The sequence below is a fragment of the Chrysemys picta genome, chromosome 18 (genome assembly GCF_011386835.1).
Source record: "Chrysemys picta bellii isolate R12L10 chromosome 18, ASM1138683v2, whole genome shotgun sequence".
Lineage (NCBI taxonomy): Eukaryota > Metazoa > Chordata > Testudines > Emydidae > Chrysemys > Chrysemys picta.
Window position 1 is genome coordinate 16,928,290 of NC_088808.1, and position 16,710 is coordinate 16,944,999.

General features: G+C 42.2%; 1 protein-coding gene across 18 annotated transcripts in view; it reads right to left on the minus strand.

Moving 5' to 3' along the window:
* Window positions 1–9,890, minus strand: part of TSC1 (TSC complex subunit 1) — a 54,264-nt gene extending 44,374 nt beyond the window's left edge. For 15 of the 18 annotated variants that reach the window (XM_065571946.1, XM_042854302.2, XM_042854301.2 and 12 more), the window contains exons 1-2: window positions 9,616–9,754; window positions 207–269 (exon numbers count right to left, since the gene is read on the minus strand). The gene's annotated coding sequence lies outside the window, so the exon portion shown is untranslated. Of the gene's footprint in view, window positions 1–206; window positions 270–9,615 lie in introns of all 18 variants that reach the window. The other 3 variants (XM_065571949.1, XM_065571940.1, XM_065571936.1) reach the window with 1 other exon arrangement.
* Between the last annotated feature and the right edge of the window lie 6,820 nt (window positions 9,891–16,710).

Genomic DNA, 16,710 nt, shown 5'->3' on the forward strand with positions numbered 1-16,710 from the left:
GCTTCTCACTAGGCTTTCCCCCACTCCAATAACTCACTGGTGAACGCCCTACCCTTTGTATTTAACTCTGGCTAGTAGGTTTTGGATAAATTTTACAAGTCCTGAACTATTCTCCCCCCTCCCCAGAAGTCATCCCTCAAAATCAGGATTGAAATACAACAACAGAGTGTGCAGGGGAAACTTAACTGCTATTGGGTATGCTGTACCTGTTCTGTGGACAAGTAGGACTTCAGTTTCCAGTGCTGTCAATCTGGCACCTTTCATGATCACTGATTTGAAGAAGAAAAAAAGAACAGAGAGGTTAGCATATGCTACCATTAACACTGTTATAAAGCAGTGGAAAAAGCCTGCTGTTATGTTTCTCTGCAGTTTTGTAGTTCCTGCATTACATCAGCCCCCAGTTTGAGTAACAACCAAAAAAGTTGCATGGTTACTTCTTCTGGTTCTTGATAGGCTAAAGGCACAAGAGAATCAACAAAATGTTGGCCTCCACATTCATATTTTTGCTTAATGATATGAATTTACAAAACCTGCTATGAAGATTATTAAAATTAAAAAATATAAACTAAAAAATTAACACAGATTTTTGGATTTAAACATTCCCCTAGAGCTGTGGTTCCCAAACTTTAACAGCCCGTGAATCCCTTTCACTAAATTGTGAAATCTCATGAACCCCCTCCTAAAAATGAATATTTTCAGGGATTTAAGTTTAAATTTCCTCAGTGTGATGGATGCCCCAACTGCCGGGCCCCGGAATCTATGAACCTCTGAAAAATATTTTTAATTGAAACTTTTTTTAACGAACATAGAAAAACTAGAGACCAAAAATGTTTCTGTAAAATGTTTTTTGGCTTTTGTTTTAAAAAAAGGGTTTTTAATAAAAATAAAAATTCATTTTTGGTTTTCAAAAATCAGAAAATGTTTCATGAAAACAGTTTTTGAAAATGAACCATTTTTCCGTTTCAGTTTTTTGTAAAATTTTCTTGGGGAATTTTGAAAAATGTGAAAAAAAATTCAAAACTTTCTGTGAAAAATGCTTGGTATTTTTCACCCACCTCTAGTTTCGGGTGAGGTTGTGGCTGGTGGTAACAAGGAGAGCCGTGGTTCTGGCTTTAGAGGAGATTTGGCAAATTCCTGGGGCTCGGGCTGGGGTTTGGGCTGCCGGCTCCCCCGCTGACGGGGGCGGGGCTCGGGCTGCCAGCCCCTACTGCCTGGCCCTGCTTTCCCTGGGGCTCAGGCTGCCAGTCCCGCACAGAGCACTGGGGTTCGGGCTGCCGGCTCCCCCGCTGACGGGGGCAGGACTCGGGCTGCCGGCCCCAACTGCCCAGCCCCGCTCTCCCTGGGGCTCAGGCTGCCAGCCCCATGCGGAGTGCTGGGGTTCGGGCTGCCAGCCCCCCTGCTGACGGGGGGCAGGCTCGGGCTGCCAGTTCCAACTGCCTGGTTCCGCTTTCCCTGGGGCTCGGGCTGCCGGCCCCAATTGCCCGGCCCCACTCTCCCTAGGGCTCGGGCTGGCGGCTCCTCTGCTGACGCCTGAAGAAAAAGGTTTTTGGTTTAACTGGGTAGAGTGGCAGCCGAGAAGTTATATTTAAACACCTTCCAAAGAGGTGCTTTTGAAAGTTATTATGCATATGGCATTGATTTTGTATGGGGAGGTGAGAGGTTATTTCTTAGCACTTATAGAGCAATTTATACAGTAGAAATGATGTAGGTTAACGTATGCTGTATTTCAGTTTTCCAATTAACTGGCCTGGAAATAGCATTTCTTCTTCCAGTGAGTCTCATTACTCCTTTAGTTTACGCCTGTCATTCTCAGGATGGACAGTGAGGAAAAATACACATTCGTGTGTAGGAACAAAGACAAGATTACACCAAGTGATAGCTGTCCAGCATTCCCAACAGAAGCAAATAAGTGTGGAAAATGGTTGCAAGTTCAAAGTTGGCAACTTAGTTGTATTTACAAGAGGTATATCTTTCGCAACAAACTATCCAACAATGTTCCCAATAACCTATGTTACTAGGATGGCTAGAGCATAGACATTTTGTTCTTCCCCTTAGCAATAAGACTAATTCAGTTTTCAGCCGTCATGGCTGGACAGTCAAAGTGAAATTTCACAGTCCATTTATAAACAAGCAGTGTTATTGTCAGAGTCCTTCAATAGTCAAATGTTTCAAATGTAAAGGCTATCCCTTCACACAGTCTGATTGTTAGGCTCTGACTGACAATTCCAACTGGGATCAATAGCAAGACTTCCTATGGAAGATACTTAACAGGAGACTATTAACAACTGTTTCAAATTCTCATCAGCAGTTTGTTTTCAAGTGTTTTCCAAAGGAGATGGGTGGTTCATTATTTTTATATGGATTGGACCACACGAGCATCCAGAGTGTGCCAGACACTTTCCAAAGTTAAAATGTGAGCCCTTTGGGAAAGGGACTGCATTTTATGAAGGCAACTGAGATATGAAGGAGAGAAAGGAATAAAACACACAATCCTTTATAAAAAGCAAAACAAAGAAACAGCTAGCCCTCTCTCTAGCCTACGTTCAGAGAGTTAATGCACTGGCCTTTCACTCTAGCAACCGCATTCAAACCCTGAATAGATCACAAATTGACTAGTGGGTTGGTCTCAAACTGCCCTCTGACTATATCTACACCTCTAAGTTTGTCTGTTAAAACCTTCACCTGAGACATCCACATTTTTAACAGGCATGCTACACATCAGGATTGAGGTACATTGGCAGAACAGTATAGGAGAAAATTGCTTGCCTGCAAGCAACACTGTCTACGAGCAAGCAGTCTGTTCCTTGATTTCCCTGGACACAATCTGCAAGATTATATAATAGAGTTAGAGAGCAAGATGCCTCAATTGTTTTTTGGGATATGGAGTCTGCCAAACATAGGATGCTGGTGAATCCATTCCAGAACAATAGTGAAGTAAAGTTATTATAATTTCACAACTGTTTAGTTGCCTAAACAAACAGAATTGGTGATCTAAGTCTAGTTACTAGGGCACATATCCACATCAAACCAGTGACAAGTGAAACCTATTTTGAGACCGAGGCCAAAAACAGAAGAGGCGTAAGTGCTAGCCTACTCTTTTACTCTACTATAGACCTGTCTACATTGTCCTTTTTCTTCAGATCTCCCTCTGTCACACCACCAAGGCAGGTGCACCTACAGTAGTGGAAACACTACTGTAGACAAGAGTACAGGCTTTCATTTAAAAAACAAAACAAAAAAAGCATCCTCTATAAATGCTTAGAATAGGTCTAGATGACAGTGGTAAAAACACCAACATCAGCTCTTCACTAGTGTGCTTGCTATCGTTAGAGCACGTGAAGCTATATTGGTGTTAGTGTAGCACTGGGAAATTAAGAAAAATGCCCATGTAGAAAAAGCAGATAAGTCTCACAAGCATAAGGTTCCACAACACGTGACAGGAGTGTGGGGAAGCACTGCTGGTGATGTACCTGTTCTGTAGATAAGTGAATGTCAAACTTTAGGCTGACAAAGATGAGGATGATAGTAAAGAACATGGCTGTTCTATTAGAGATGTAGTTATCTAAAAAATTTACTCAGGTTCCCTAACTAATTAAAACCTGGAGTGACCTTGTGCCAGTAAATGCAGAATATTCCTAAAGGACATGTCAGTCAGTGGCCAGTGGATTGTACACTATTACTGCTCTATTTTTATAGAAGTACTAACCATCTTCACTCCAATAAGCTGGTTTTTGAAACATTTGTAAAAACATTCTACATAAGTTTCAAATTTATACTGTACAGCATCTTGCAACCCCATTTGATATACTGCTGAAGTTAAATGAAAAGAGCAATGCAATGCCATGAACTAAAAACGGTTACGGCAAATTAAATACTTTTGCCAACACAGGGTTTAAATTGAATTATTTGTCGATATTAGTCTTAAGCTGTCAATTGTGGCTCTCTGATGAACCTGGTCTATGATGCTCACTGTAAGATGAAGGAATTCATATTAGAGCACCACTCTTGAAGACTAAGCTACAAATTGTCCTCTAATAACTAAATCCATTTTAAAGCCAATTTTGGAAAAGTATTTAACTTGTATAATCTTCTCCAAAAAACCCACATACAACACTTGAGTTTCTCTTCTGTAAGGTGGGGAATACAGATACTTACCCTATTATGTAAAACACAGAAATCTTCAGATGAAGAATATCATAGCTGTTTGATATTATTATATCCACCTAAGATTTGGAATATTGTCAGTAATAAACCATCTGACCCTTGCCTAACGTGAAGCACAGTCACTTCTTTCATCCCCATTTACATTGTGCACAAGACAGACTTTAAAGACTTTAAACAAAATTCCTTATTTTCCAATTTGCATGCTCTCAGTCCCATTAGCGACAGTAAATTCAGCAAGATACTGTCAATGCTTGGAGTTGGCAGGATGAAAATGGTGAATCAACAACTTTTCCTCCAGTTTATCACTAGGTATTTTAGCCTCTAATGATTTATATCTTTTTTGTGGCTAATTTTAATATCTTCTACAAGAAAAAAGTCAAGACCCCTTGGTTGGGTATTTTAAAAAAAAAAGAAGAAGAAAAAGTGAGCTTGTTTAAGTGTTTATACACACACACACACACAAGTTCATCCCCTCCCATTGAAAAATTAGAAATAGCTATAGCCAATTATCCTAATCTTACAATCAGGAGCTTTCACAAAAGAACAGGAGTACTTGTGGCACCTTAGAGACTAACAAATTTATTAGAGCATTGGGTTGTAGCCCACGAAAGCTTATGCTCTAATAAATTTGTTAGTCTCTAAGATGCCACAAGTACTCCTGTTCTTTTTGAGGATGCAGACTAACACGGCTGCTACTCTGAAACCTTTCACAAAAGAGAATCTTATTAAATGAGTCAAAGCAGTAGGGCTAAAGAATTGGCCCACAGAGAAGAATAGAGAAGCCAGAAAACCTCAATTATGGAACCTATAAAAAGATGTGTTCTTTTCAAGGTGCAGTTTGCCTACAAGGCACTGTAACCAGTCAAGGAACAATAGACTGAGGCCAGAAGGGAAAGAGTAAATAAAGCATCTGCACAGTGAAAGAGATAATGGGATCTCACAGGTATAGGACTTCCACACACATTTTTGTCAAGAGAATATTGCCTTCTGTTGTGAACTTTTATCCCAATCAGAAGAAAGGAACACATTCCTTCCATAAAGGTATTACCACTTGTCTAAATCTATTACTATAGCAAGTGAGGCACTTTTTCCATTGCTGACATCAGTATTTCACCCCACTTGCAATGATTTTAAGTTTGGCAGGGGAGGGAGGGAGAAGAGGCGAGGCTAACAAATTGTTTCAAGATGCACCCCATAAGTGAGAGGAAATGTTTTAAGTTACCAAACACAGATACGCTTCAACAGCACATGACCTCCACTAACATCCTGGACTCTTCACAATCAGGAAATAGACGTGGCTATGGTAATACAAATCTTAAGGCTCATACTACTCCACCGAACTAGTATTTTAGGGAGACACCTCAAGATGCTGGTTAACCAGCATTACTGGACATAGTAGGAGTGAATGGTGGTGTAATCATTCCTTTCAATGAGAATTCAGACATTGATAAGCAGTTGCTCCTCATCCTCAGGAGTCCTCACATACAGTCCTGAAAGGATCAATCGTGTCTCCTCTCACTTGAGATACAAGACTTCTGAGAGAGCCTATGTGTCGCCATGGGCTCTACTGCCATCAAATATGCCAACAGTGCCCAGTTGTACACTTCCTTCTCAGGTAAGACGATCACCACCACCACAAAGGTAATGGATTAAATAAGTGACAATGAAAAACAGTAACTCTCAACTCAGAAGAGAGTAATGCTTGTATGGAGAGGGAAACACTGAACAGCTAACAAAGCACTGACCGCACTCTCGACAAAATACACCTGCTCTCCAATTGTCAAAACAGTAATTACCCTAAGGCTATACAAAGTTAATCTTTTCTCTCTGGCTGCAGAAAGTAGCAAGAAATGTCCTTCCACTGCCAGACTTAGCAACTGTTTCCTCTCAGACCTAGCAACTATGATGTACACATTTGTCTAGTCTTAACCAACACCACTATGTAGCTGGGATTACAACAGTACAAACAATAACTCCAGCATGTTCTAATATATGGCAGCCTGCATTTCAATAGATTTAGCCACTAGTAACACATCACACATCTCCTCTGCCCTGTTCACTTCCAAGTCCAATGTAAGCTGCCAATTCTAAACCTAGTTACTAACTGCTGAGCTAAAAATCATAGTTGCCTAGCCTGTCCATTTTCATCTACCTTTTTGCAGAAGGTTACCCTTAACCGAAAGGAAGGGAAAAAAAAAATCAAGGTTAAACAGACAAATCCTAGGATGGTAAGAGCAGAGTCCAATTCAGTGTTTTTTATGCTTCTCTTGAAATTGTGTTTTGTGCCAAGATACTATGCTAATTGCTTCCCTACAAATACCCGACAGAAGAAAGTTAAAAAGCACATCAGGAAAGGGGAGGGGGGAGAATGAAGCTTGGTAGGGCTGATACTCTTTGGCCCTTTGATAGAAGCCATGGACTTATTGCTAATAAGCCATTACTAACCTGAAAGAATTTTTTATTTTAGCTCTGCTTACAAGACTCAAAACAGATTAGTAATAAAAAGAACAGAAGGACTTGTGGCACCTTAGAGACTAACAAATTTATTAGAGCATAAGCTTTCGTGGACTACAGCCCACTTCTTCGGATACAGACTAACACGGCTGCTACTCTGAAAAAGAAGAACAGAGTGATCCATTTGACTAAAGGTATTTACTGTTCAATAAAAATAGTAGTCAGATCTCTTAGGTAAGCTAACAGGCAAGGGAAGGGCTCTACACTCCACAGCGATATATGAGCATCAAGCCTCTCCTAAATCTTGAGAACAAATTTCTATCAACAATAGTACTCTTGGCAAATGTTCACTGAACTGGGCTGCAATTATGCGGCTCTTGAATATAGTGCAAGACTGGTCTGGTTAGACTAAGCATTTTAACTCCCATAGAAATTAAGGAAAATACTGGATACCTTAACATGCAACCCAGAGAGTAAGAAAGAAAACAGTGCAGATGCACAAGGCATACTGAAGGCAAACATTTGCCTTTCTAAATGCAGCTGTTCTGGTTCCGGTAATCCCACTGACTATATTAAACTAAATGACCTAGTTTGTGGCCACTACATTGTGAATTCTATCCTAAGCCATTATAATACCCCTTTAAAAAAAACCATACACCTGGCTGCTACATACCATACAAATCCCACAGTCCCCCAAGGACACCATTAGAGGATGTTTTGTTTACTCATTTGACTTGCTGACTTGTCATTGTTGAAGGCATATTTTCTTATTGTTTTGTATGGCAGAACATTCAGTTCCTGTAAAGACCAGTGTCAGTGATCAGATACTCCACTTGCAACATGAGGTAAACGAGATCTTTGATAGTGTAAGACTGCTGGGGTTAGATTAAAAAAAAAAACCAGCATCCTACTAATCAGCATAAATTCTAGATCACATATGTATGTTTTTAATCCAGAAGTCACTATAGAAACCAAAAGATTGTTTATTAAACCCAAAATATCTGTAGTTGGACAACAAACCTCAAATTAAAGCCCTTTAACAAAGAACAAAATAGTTTTAGTCAATATAACCCTGAGTTTTTATACTCAAGTGTAAGACACCTTGTCAAAAAAAGACAGAATTAAGATTTGCTTTAATTTAAGTGATTTTACCTTATCTAAATCAGATGGTGTAACCATCATATTTTAGTTTGAACCACCAAGGAGATCCACACAACTTCATTGAGAAAGCAGGTTTTGTTTAAAAAGTTACAAAACTAAATATATCTCTTTTAAAGATTTTTTTAATTAATGATTTTAGTGTGCATTTAAACATTACCCTGCAGTGTTTACAATGCAACACCTGAGCCTTGTACTAGTGTACAACAAAAAAAAAAGTGTGTATTCTTACTTATCACAACAAAAAGAAGAACAAACTGCATACACTGTGGAAGATCTAATTTTTAGTTCTTTGTTTTCAAATGTCTAAAATATTGTTAGTAACAAACTAATTGAAAAGAGTTATTTGATCTAACATTGTCACTATAATACCACTTCCATTTTGACAAGCTTACAGTGACTTGTACAGAAGATAAGTTATAACAATTGTCAGTCTGATCCTATGGCATCCTGAAAATCTTCAATTCTAGCATCTACTAGGAGGCGCTCAGCATCCAATTTCAAGAGTGAGAAGTGGTTTTAGATGCTACAGCTGCTCCCAAGTCTCCCTACCAATTTGTGTGATTTCAGAGCCACATGCTCCTTACAGACCTGTGTTTCTCTCCCTTGTTGACTTGTATGAGACTCTCACAAACAGTAAGAGAAAGAGACTGACTGTATTACTCTGCTTCCCCAGTACAAATTACATACAAAGTAAACAAAGACAGAAAGAAAAAAATAATGTGTGTCTCTGCCCTCTTATATATAGTCCTTTCAGATGTTACTTGTAACACTAACAAAATATTTTCAAGCAAAAATGTAATTTTTAAAAAAAGTTAATAGTATCCAAGCAATTTTTCCATTGACTTGACACAACTGCCGTTCCAAAAGAGAAAGAGAAAATCCTTTATCACCAGAGGGAGAGACTTTTAAAAACTGCTTTAAAATTAATTTCAAATAAACGCATCCCCCTTGCAAATGAGAGAGAGACCTTGGGGTCAGGTCTGGAAATTGACACTCAGCATTTGAAAGGAAGGTGCAGAGTCTGCTTCCACAGTCAATGCACCAGATTATTAAAATAAAATAAAGAGAGAAACCATCTTAAAGGAGATGCCCAGAGGAGCTATGTCTGGGCAGAGTCATATGGGGGAGCTGCTGACAAAGACCAGGTTTAACTGGGGGACACAAACAACTGGGGGGGGGGAAGGTTTACACATTATTCAGCCTCTCTCTTTCCCCTCTCACAGCTTCTTTCCTCCCTCTCCTCCTCCTTTTCCCTCTCCTCCATCTATTCCCTCTCTTCTCCTCACTCCCCCTCCTCATTCCTAAATCTCCCATCCCCTTCTTCCCCCTCATCTCCTCTCCCCCATCTATTCCCTCTTCTCTTCCCTCCCCATTCCTAAATCTCCCATCCCCTTCTTCCCTCTCCTCATCTCCTCTCCCCCATCTATTCCCTCTTCTCCTCACTCCCCCTCCTCACTCCTAAATCTCCCATCCCCTTCTTCCCTCTCCCCCATCTATTCCCTCTTCTCCTCACTCCCCCTCCTAAATCTCCCATCCCCTTCTTCCCTCTCCCCCATCTATTCCCTCTTCTCCTCACTCCCCCTCCTCACTCCTAAATCTCCCATCGCCTTCTTTCCCCTCCTCTCCCCCATCTATTCCCTCTTCTCTTCACTCCCCCTCCTCACTCCTAACATCTCCCATCCCCTTCTTCCCCCTCCCCCATCTATTCCCTCCTCCTCTTACTCCCCCTCCTCACTCCTGGTTTCCCCGACGCCCTTTTCTTTCTATCCTCTCCCCCTCCTTTCTCTCTCTCACTCTTCCCCATCTCCCTCATACGTGGGGGTCCGGGATACTCACCCCTCCTTCTCTCCAACTCAGCTGTTTACCACTCGGGGCTCCTCTAGCCCACAGGGCGCCGCCATCTTGGCCCTGCCTCCCTCCTCCCCTCTCCACCTCCAGTCCAACCAGCGACTCCTCGAATCCCTCCGCTGAAGAAAGTAGTGCGCGGGACCAGCCCCGTCTGCGCGATACGCCGCCGCCTGCCCGCGCCCCGTCCTCGCTGTTTCCTCTGAGCGGCCTCTGTCTCTCGGCGGTCCGCGTTCCAGGCTTGGGATGCCCCGCGCCGGAGTGGCGCGGAGCTATCTCAAGCGGGAGCGATGCGGCTCCAGAGCGGTCTCGTGATTCTGGAGAGGGCCGCAAGAAGCGCCGGCTGAGGATCACGTGATTTGGAGTCTCCGGGAGGGAGTGGGCGGGGCGAGGCAGGCTGGGAGGTAAACAAGGCCTGCTGCCTCTGGGGGCGAGGCAGGCTGGCTCTTGTAGTGGGCCTGGACCTGCTGCAGCCTCAGCGCCTAGCACCCCGGGGGAGTCTGAGTGCTGAGCTCAGGCAGCTTCCCAGGCAGGCTGTCTGGCTGTCATGTTACACTGCCAAGGGTGCAGCATGCTGACACACGCAGCCGCACACAGGAGGTGCCACACAGAGTGGCACTCGGCAGCTGGTTGTGGCACCACCATGGTGACATGCAACGTGATGCCATGGTGGACACACAGTTACTCCAAGCAACATGCCATGAAGCCACCTTCGCGTTGACATCTGCAATGACAAGCCCCAGCGACACCACGGCAATATTGCAGCACCTCAATGCAATACTCTGACACTATGTTGCCAGGGTGACATAAGATGGTGATGCCACTGAAATCAGTGCAGTTACACTAGATATAAATGTGACCCATGTGGACCTCCCCCTGATCCTCTCAACCAGGATGTGCTCCTATGCAGTGTTGCCAACTCTCAAGATTTTATCACAAGTCTCGCAATATATGTGCTTTTTTGGAAAGCCCCAGCTCCTGGAATCAATTGGCTCTCAGACGTCATTTTAAAAAAAGGAAATTTCTAATCCTCGTGCTTGCAGAGGAAAGCTTGAAAACATGAAGCAAGGCTCAGAAACTGAAAAGTAAATGAAAAGAACCTCAGCACTATTATTTATTTTTAAAAATCTGAAGATTTTTGCCACTTGTGGTTTTAGGGGGCCCTGACTCATGATTTTTGAATGCTTGAGGTTGGCAGTACTGTTTTGGTGAAGTACTGCTCGAACAAGCAGCACATCTCTGAGTTTTCTTGTGTAACGCACCTATGCACTTTCCATTTATCCACAAATCATACTGTTACCAGTTTAAAACAGGGATCTAATAGAGCCCCATTTTTGTCCTCCTTTTGTCTTATCTAAGCCATGGTGAACTTCATTTCTGGAAACTCCTGAAATTTTTTTTAGCCATAGCTAATTAGCTCTGTAATTTTTAATCTTACCATTGCAAATGTACAAAATGGGCTGTCCTAGAATCTATCAGAAAGAGTGCCATTTCAAATTTACATTATAATGAACAAGCCCCTTAATAGCGCACAAAGAACATAATTACCTTACTTGTAAAAGTACGTGGAAGGTGTAAGAAAGCATATGGCTGCATGTCAGAGGGCACTATTGAAAACTGACATACAGCTATCAAAATATTCAGTTCTTTTAGGCTATCGATTGCTGTGGTTGTCAGTATCAGAGGGGTAGCCGTGTTAGTCTGGATCTGTAAAAAGCAAAGAGTCCTGTGGCACCTTATAGACTAAGGTTGTCAGTGTACTTTTAACCTGGGACCAAAAATGTGTTGCAGCACCACCATGTGTAAAAATAATAGTACTGCATATCTGAAAATAAACATCCTTACAAAGCTGGCCAAGTTCCACACTGCTGTAACTCCACTGCCTTCACCAGAGTTATACAAGCTCCGGATTTGAATTGCAGGAGGTGGGAACAGTGGTGGTCCCATCAAGTTCTGCCACACCAAGCTCTGCCCACTCAAGATACCAGAATGAGATTAGACTCATAGCAGATTGTGCAGATGTTCAAAATGTGATCACATGGGTTCAACTGGACTCCTCAAGTTCAGCTCCCCACCAGCAGTGATACATCCTTGCACAGGCCAGATTAAGGCAAAGATACAATAGACACGTGATTAGTGCCACGGTAGCCAGAGTCATGGGATGCTGTGAGAATCTAAGCTTTCATTTTAAAAAAGTTTCTAGGCTCAGGGTTGTGCCAAACAGCATGAAAAAAATGACTGAGGATAACTGATTTACGTTTATGTGAAATAATATTTACAAGACAGTATGGAGGCATGCAGCATTGTTGCAGAAACTTTACAGGAAAACTCTGAAGTCTGGTACACTCAAAATGTGATCTACTTTTTACTTTGAGTTAGCAAAGTGTAACCCACACACCTCTTGGGGGTGGTGTTCTGGCCCATCTAGTGGCACTGAGACCACTTAGAGAGAGAAAATGAGTCAGCTCTCCAGCCTTAGCTAACAGCCTGGTGGTTTTTTGCTCATGTGGTAGAGGCTCATACACTAAGCTCCAGAGGTCCCAAGTTTGATCCTGCCTGCTGAGGACCAGGGTGTGTGGGTGTTGCAAAAGCTCATGCCATTCTTTATATTTTTAATGATCTATTTATATAGTGATGGATTGCAAAATTCTTCATGAGCTGATGTACAAACCTTGCACAGGGATCACTTCACCCCTTGCTGAAATGCAGCAACTGTGGGAAGATGCATAACATTTCACCCCTTTAGGTTTGGAGATTAAGTATATATTAGCCAGTTAAAAGTGCAAGAAGAATTTGAGGAAGAATGAAAGTATATAAGATGGGGTTCTCCTGCCTTTTAATTTTGTAGACCATTCATGGACCTCTCACCAACCATCTCTTGTTCCCACACCCCAGTCTCTATACAGGTTGGTTCTCAAAAATTTTTCATTCTGTGGGCTAGCAGGAAGAGTTCTGTGGCTCTCTGGTGAGCCACAGGCTACAGATTGTGAACCTCTGACCTGATTCTGCAACTCATACTAATAGTCCCTTTGAAGCTAATGAGAATTTTCTCATAAGGATGGCAAGATAGAGCCTAGGTTCAAAGAAAATAAAAGCAGGATTAAAATGCTACCAGTGAGGTATCAGTGGCTCTTTAACTACTTCAGCACTAGCTGGCATATGTCACAGCTCTGATCGCTCTCCCTGTGGAACTGAGATCCCTCAGAGCTTGTTTCCCTTGATGTTGCACCTGTAACAGGTCATCCTATTATAAGGTGAGAAAGAGTTTCTTGATGTGAGCACATCTCTAGTCCTGCTTTGTGCATTACAATTAATTTTTATTTCAGTCTGGGCTGAGTGGGCTTTTTTTCTCCCTGCTGAGCTGGGGACATGTTTATTTAATCTTCCTCGAAAAAAGATCTCAAATTAGGCTGAGTTTCAGAAAAGAAATGGAAGCAATTAGTGGTGTTATTCCGCGTTGACTTAATTACCATAGTACTACAAGCACAAAAGGAAACCCAGACAAGCTGGGAGGGGTTTGCACATGATTCTTATTGCTGGATAGACACAAAAAGGAAAGAATAGTGCGTAAAAAGTGGCTTTTGTGTGATATAATTAACCTTGTTTATTCTTATTTACCTACATACTTCAATGATTTATTTAATGAGGCATCTGAGGTGTATTAAGAGCAGGTGGCAATACATGGAATTAAATTGTCCTCAGTAGACAGCACAAATAGCTCTGCCTCCAGTATGCTCCCTGTGCACCATGGGTGAAATTCATCCTTGTGCAAGGAGCCAGCACACGCCTAAGCAGTCCCACTTAAGCCCTCCATGGCAGTCTTTCTTCCTTCCTCCTAGGTCCTGCAGAGGGTGCTCTACTCATCCTGGAAATTTCAAGGGGGAACAGATGAGATGGGGAGTGAATCAGCTGGAGGCAGGGCCAGACGGATATGTATTGTGCCCACAGCAGCCCAGTGGAGATCAGGGCAGAAAGAAAATACAGCCCCAACTTGATCCACAGAGGGGATCCCCCGCAAAGGGTGTGTCTCTGGGGCAGCTGCTGCTGTGGGAGCTCTCTCAATGGGCTTCTCTTCACTGCAAGGTTAACTGGAGTTATGACAGGAGAGTTGTCCTATCCACGCACAAAATCCTTCAACACAAGTTGTGCAGCCCATCAGGGCATATAGTAGGGTGACCAGACAGCAAATGTGAAAAATCGGGATGGGAGTGGGGGGGGTAATAGGAGCCTATATAAGAAACAGACCCCAAAATCCAGACTGTCCCTATAAAATCGGGACATCTGGTCACCCTAGCGTATAGGGTAAAACCCAAGTGATCACAACTCGTCAGCTACTGACACAACCACTCTGTAGGATGGACACAGGCTAGTGCCACTTGAGTGCTTCTCATCTCCCAATGTCTTGCCACAATGCCCTGTGTGTCCAGAAAGGACAGACAACTCTCATACTTCACAAGGAAAGAATTCATAGTGTGCCTCAGCTTAATGCAGCACTAAAACCCATGGGATGTGCCCCCTGAACTCTTAGTGCCACACACAAGTGAATTGAGCTCTAGTGTGGACACAGCAGCTCAAGTGTTATTTCAGCGTGACCGCTCTCACTCAAGGTTGGCTAACTCAGGGGGACTAACGCAAGTGTACATAAACTTGAGTTACTATGCAGTAAAGACAGCTGTGGCTCCATCGAAGGAAAGGTGGTAATAGTCACGGTCTGATCCTCAACTTCCCATGTGGTGTAATAGGGATAATAATCATCCTTCCTTCCTCCTGCCCTTTGTCTGTGTTGTCTATTTAGATTGGATGTACCGTGCCTAGCACAATGGGGCCCTGATCTTGGTTGGGGTCTCTAGGCTGTATTGGGCTACAAATAATAATTAATAAAACAACTGTACCTATTATGTTAATGATCCGATTGTGTGCAAGGACATCTCTGCTTTGGGAGATTATGGCAAACTGGATATACCAGTGGATTGGCTGGTATAAATGTCATATTTCCAGCTGTGCTCCTCCCCATTGGTCACTGAGGCCCAGAAATCTAATTGTCATCCTTCTAGTGAGACCTGGGCACTACACCCTTTGGAGCCTGTGACACCTGATTCAGCCAGCTGGGTTTGGTGAGATTTTATTGAGTACATTGTTGGGTTCCCTACACAGTTTGCCCAGCAAACAAAGCCTAATAGAGTCAGGCCCAATTGGGTGGCTCTTTTCTCCAACTGCAGTCCCAGAACCAGATTCTGGCCCCAAGTGTTTCATGAAATAACATGTCAGCCCTTTCACTAGCCTGTCATCTTTCCCTTTTGTTTAATTTCTGCAATTTTCTTCACATAAAACCCCTGAAGTTCCAGTTCACTTATTGGTTTTCTTTCACAATGCATGTTTGTGTAGGGGGAAATATAATCCCACAAATGTCTGTGTTTAAGAGGATGCAAATCAGTTTTCCAGCACAATGCTTTGTGAACAGTTTCTTTCATGCAAAACTCTGCTAGATAAATAAAAATCAAAGGGGGAATAGGAGGGAGGAGGTAGAGGAGATGCTGCTTCTATAAACAACAAGAGTTAATTATCATTCAACAAAATCACAGATGTGACAGAATCAAAAACTTAAGATCTGAACCTTTCGGAACTTTGGAGAAGTCTAGATCTAGAGCTAAATGGTGCAACAAAACCTGTAGCAACGGCCCTAACCTTGTCTAGTATCGTGGGGAAGTAAGGAGTCTGAAGGGCTGGGGGCTGGCTGTGTATTGTGATTTGAGATAGCACCAGTAGGTGGCACCATAAACAGAAAACCTCACAAGAACTGTCATTACTAAAGAGACAAGGTGGATGAGGTTGGCTCTCTATGAGCTAAGATCAAGTGTAGTAGTGACCAGAGGGGTGAAAACATTATCTTTCAGTGGAACTTCTGTTGGTGGGAGAGACAAGTTTTCAAGCGACACAGAGCTCTTCCTCTGTGTCGCTTGAAAGTTTGTTTCTCGCACCAACAAAAGTTGTCCCAATAAAATATATTACTTCACCCATCTTGTCTCTCGAATACCCTGGGACCACTATGGCTATAACAACACTGCATATTATGAGTAGAGTATAAAATACCTGTCACTTATATGTATGTAGTAGTTTTACTTCTTCAGGATGATTGCAACATTGCAACAGGATCTCATTTAACTGCAAAAGAAATGGTATTGCTTCCTTATACCTGCACCACAAACTGTATAGGACAAAGGGACAAGTTAATTCCTGGTATAACTCCACTGGTTCTCCAAAAAATAAAGTATATTTGAAAAGGTTCCTACTGAGCAGCAAAACTCCACTAAGTGAAAGCATTTCTTTGATGGCATCCATGAGCATGTTCTGTACTCCACACATGGCTATGTATCTGATCTAAGATTACACTTCTTAAATTGTAAACTCCTTGGGCAGACACCTTGTCTACTCCATGCTCTGTACATTGCTGAGCATGCTGATAGAGCACAACACTTTGCACATGCCATAATACGAGTGTGTCTTGGATAGGGAAGATCAGAGAGAACAGGAGAAAGTGGAGGGCAAGTTTTTATTGGCATGTCATTTGGGGAGATCACATTACTATCAGTGCAGCAAGTGAGAGCACTGTCTAGTGATTATTGCAAGTTGCTGGTGTTCAAAACTCATAGATTCTGTTCCCAGCTCTCTACAGACTCACTGTGGGGTTTTGGGCAAGTCAGTTTACCTCTATGTGACTAGATTTCCCCATTTGCAAAGTGCCTCACAAAGGTGTTGTGATGTTCAGTTGTTTCATATTGGTAAATTCCTTTGTGATTCTTGGGTGAAGGAAGCTACAGAAGTATAAATTCTTATCTTTACTCTTGAAAAGCATATTGGAAAGATGTCTATTAATTAACTTGCATTTTTCTAAATATATATTTATATAATACATACATTAATGATGAAGTCTGTGTACACGCATATACAAAAATCTGCATTTATATACATATTTATAGTTGGACATACATGCAACAAAAATAAATAAGTATATACATTACATGCATACATTTGGCAAAAATACAAGATCATTAACAAGCATCTTTTGCAGCTATTAGATGGAAGTAT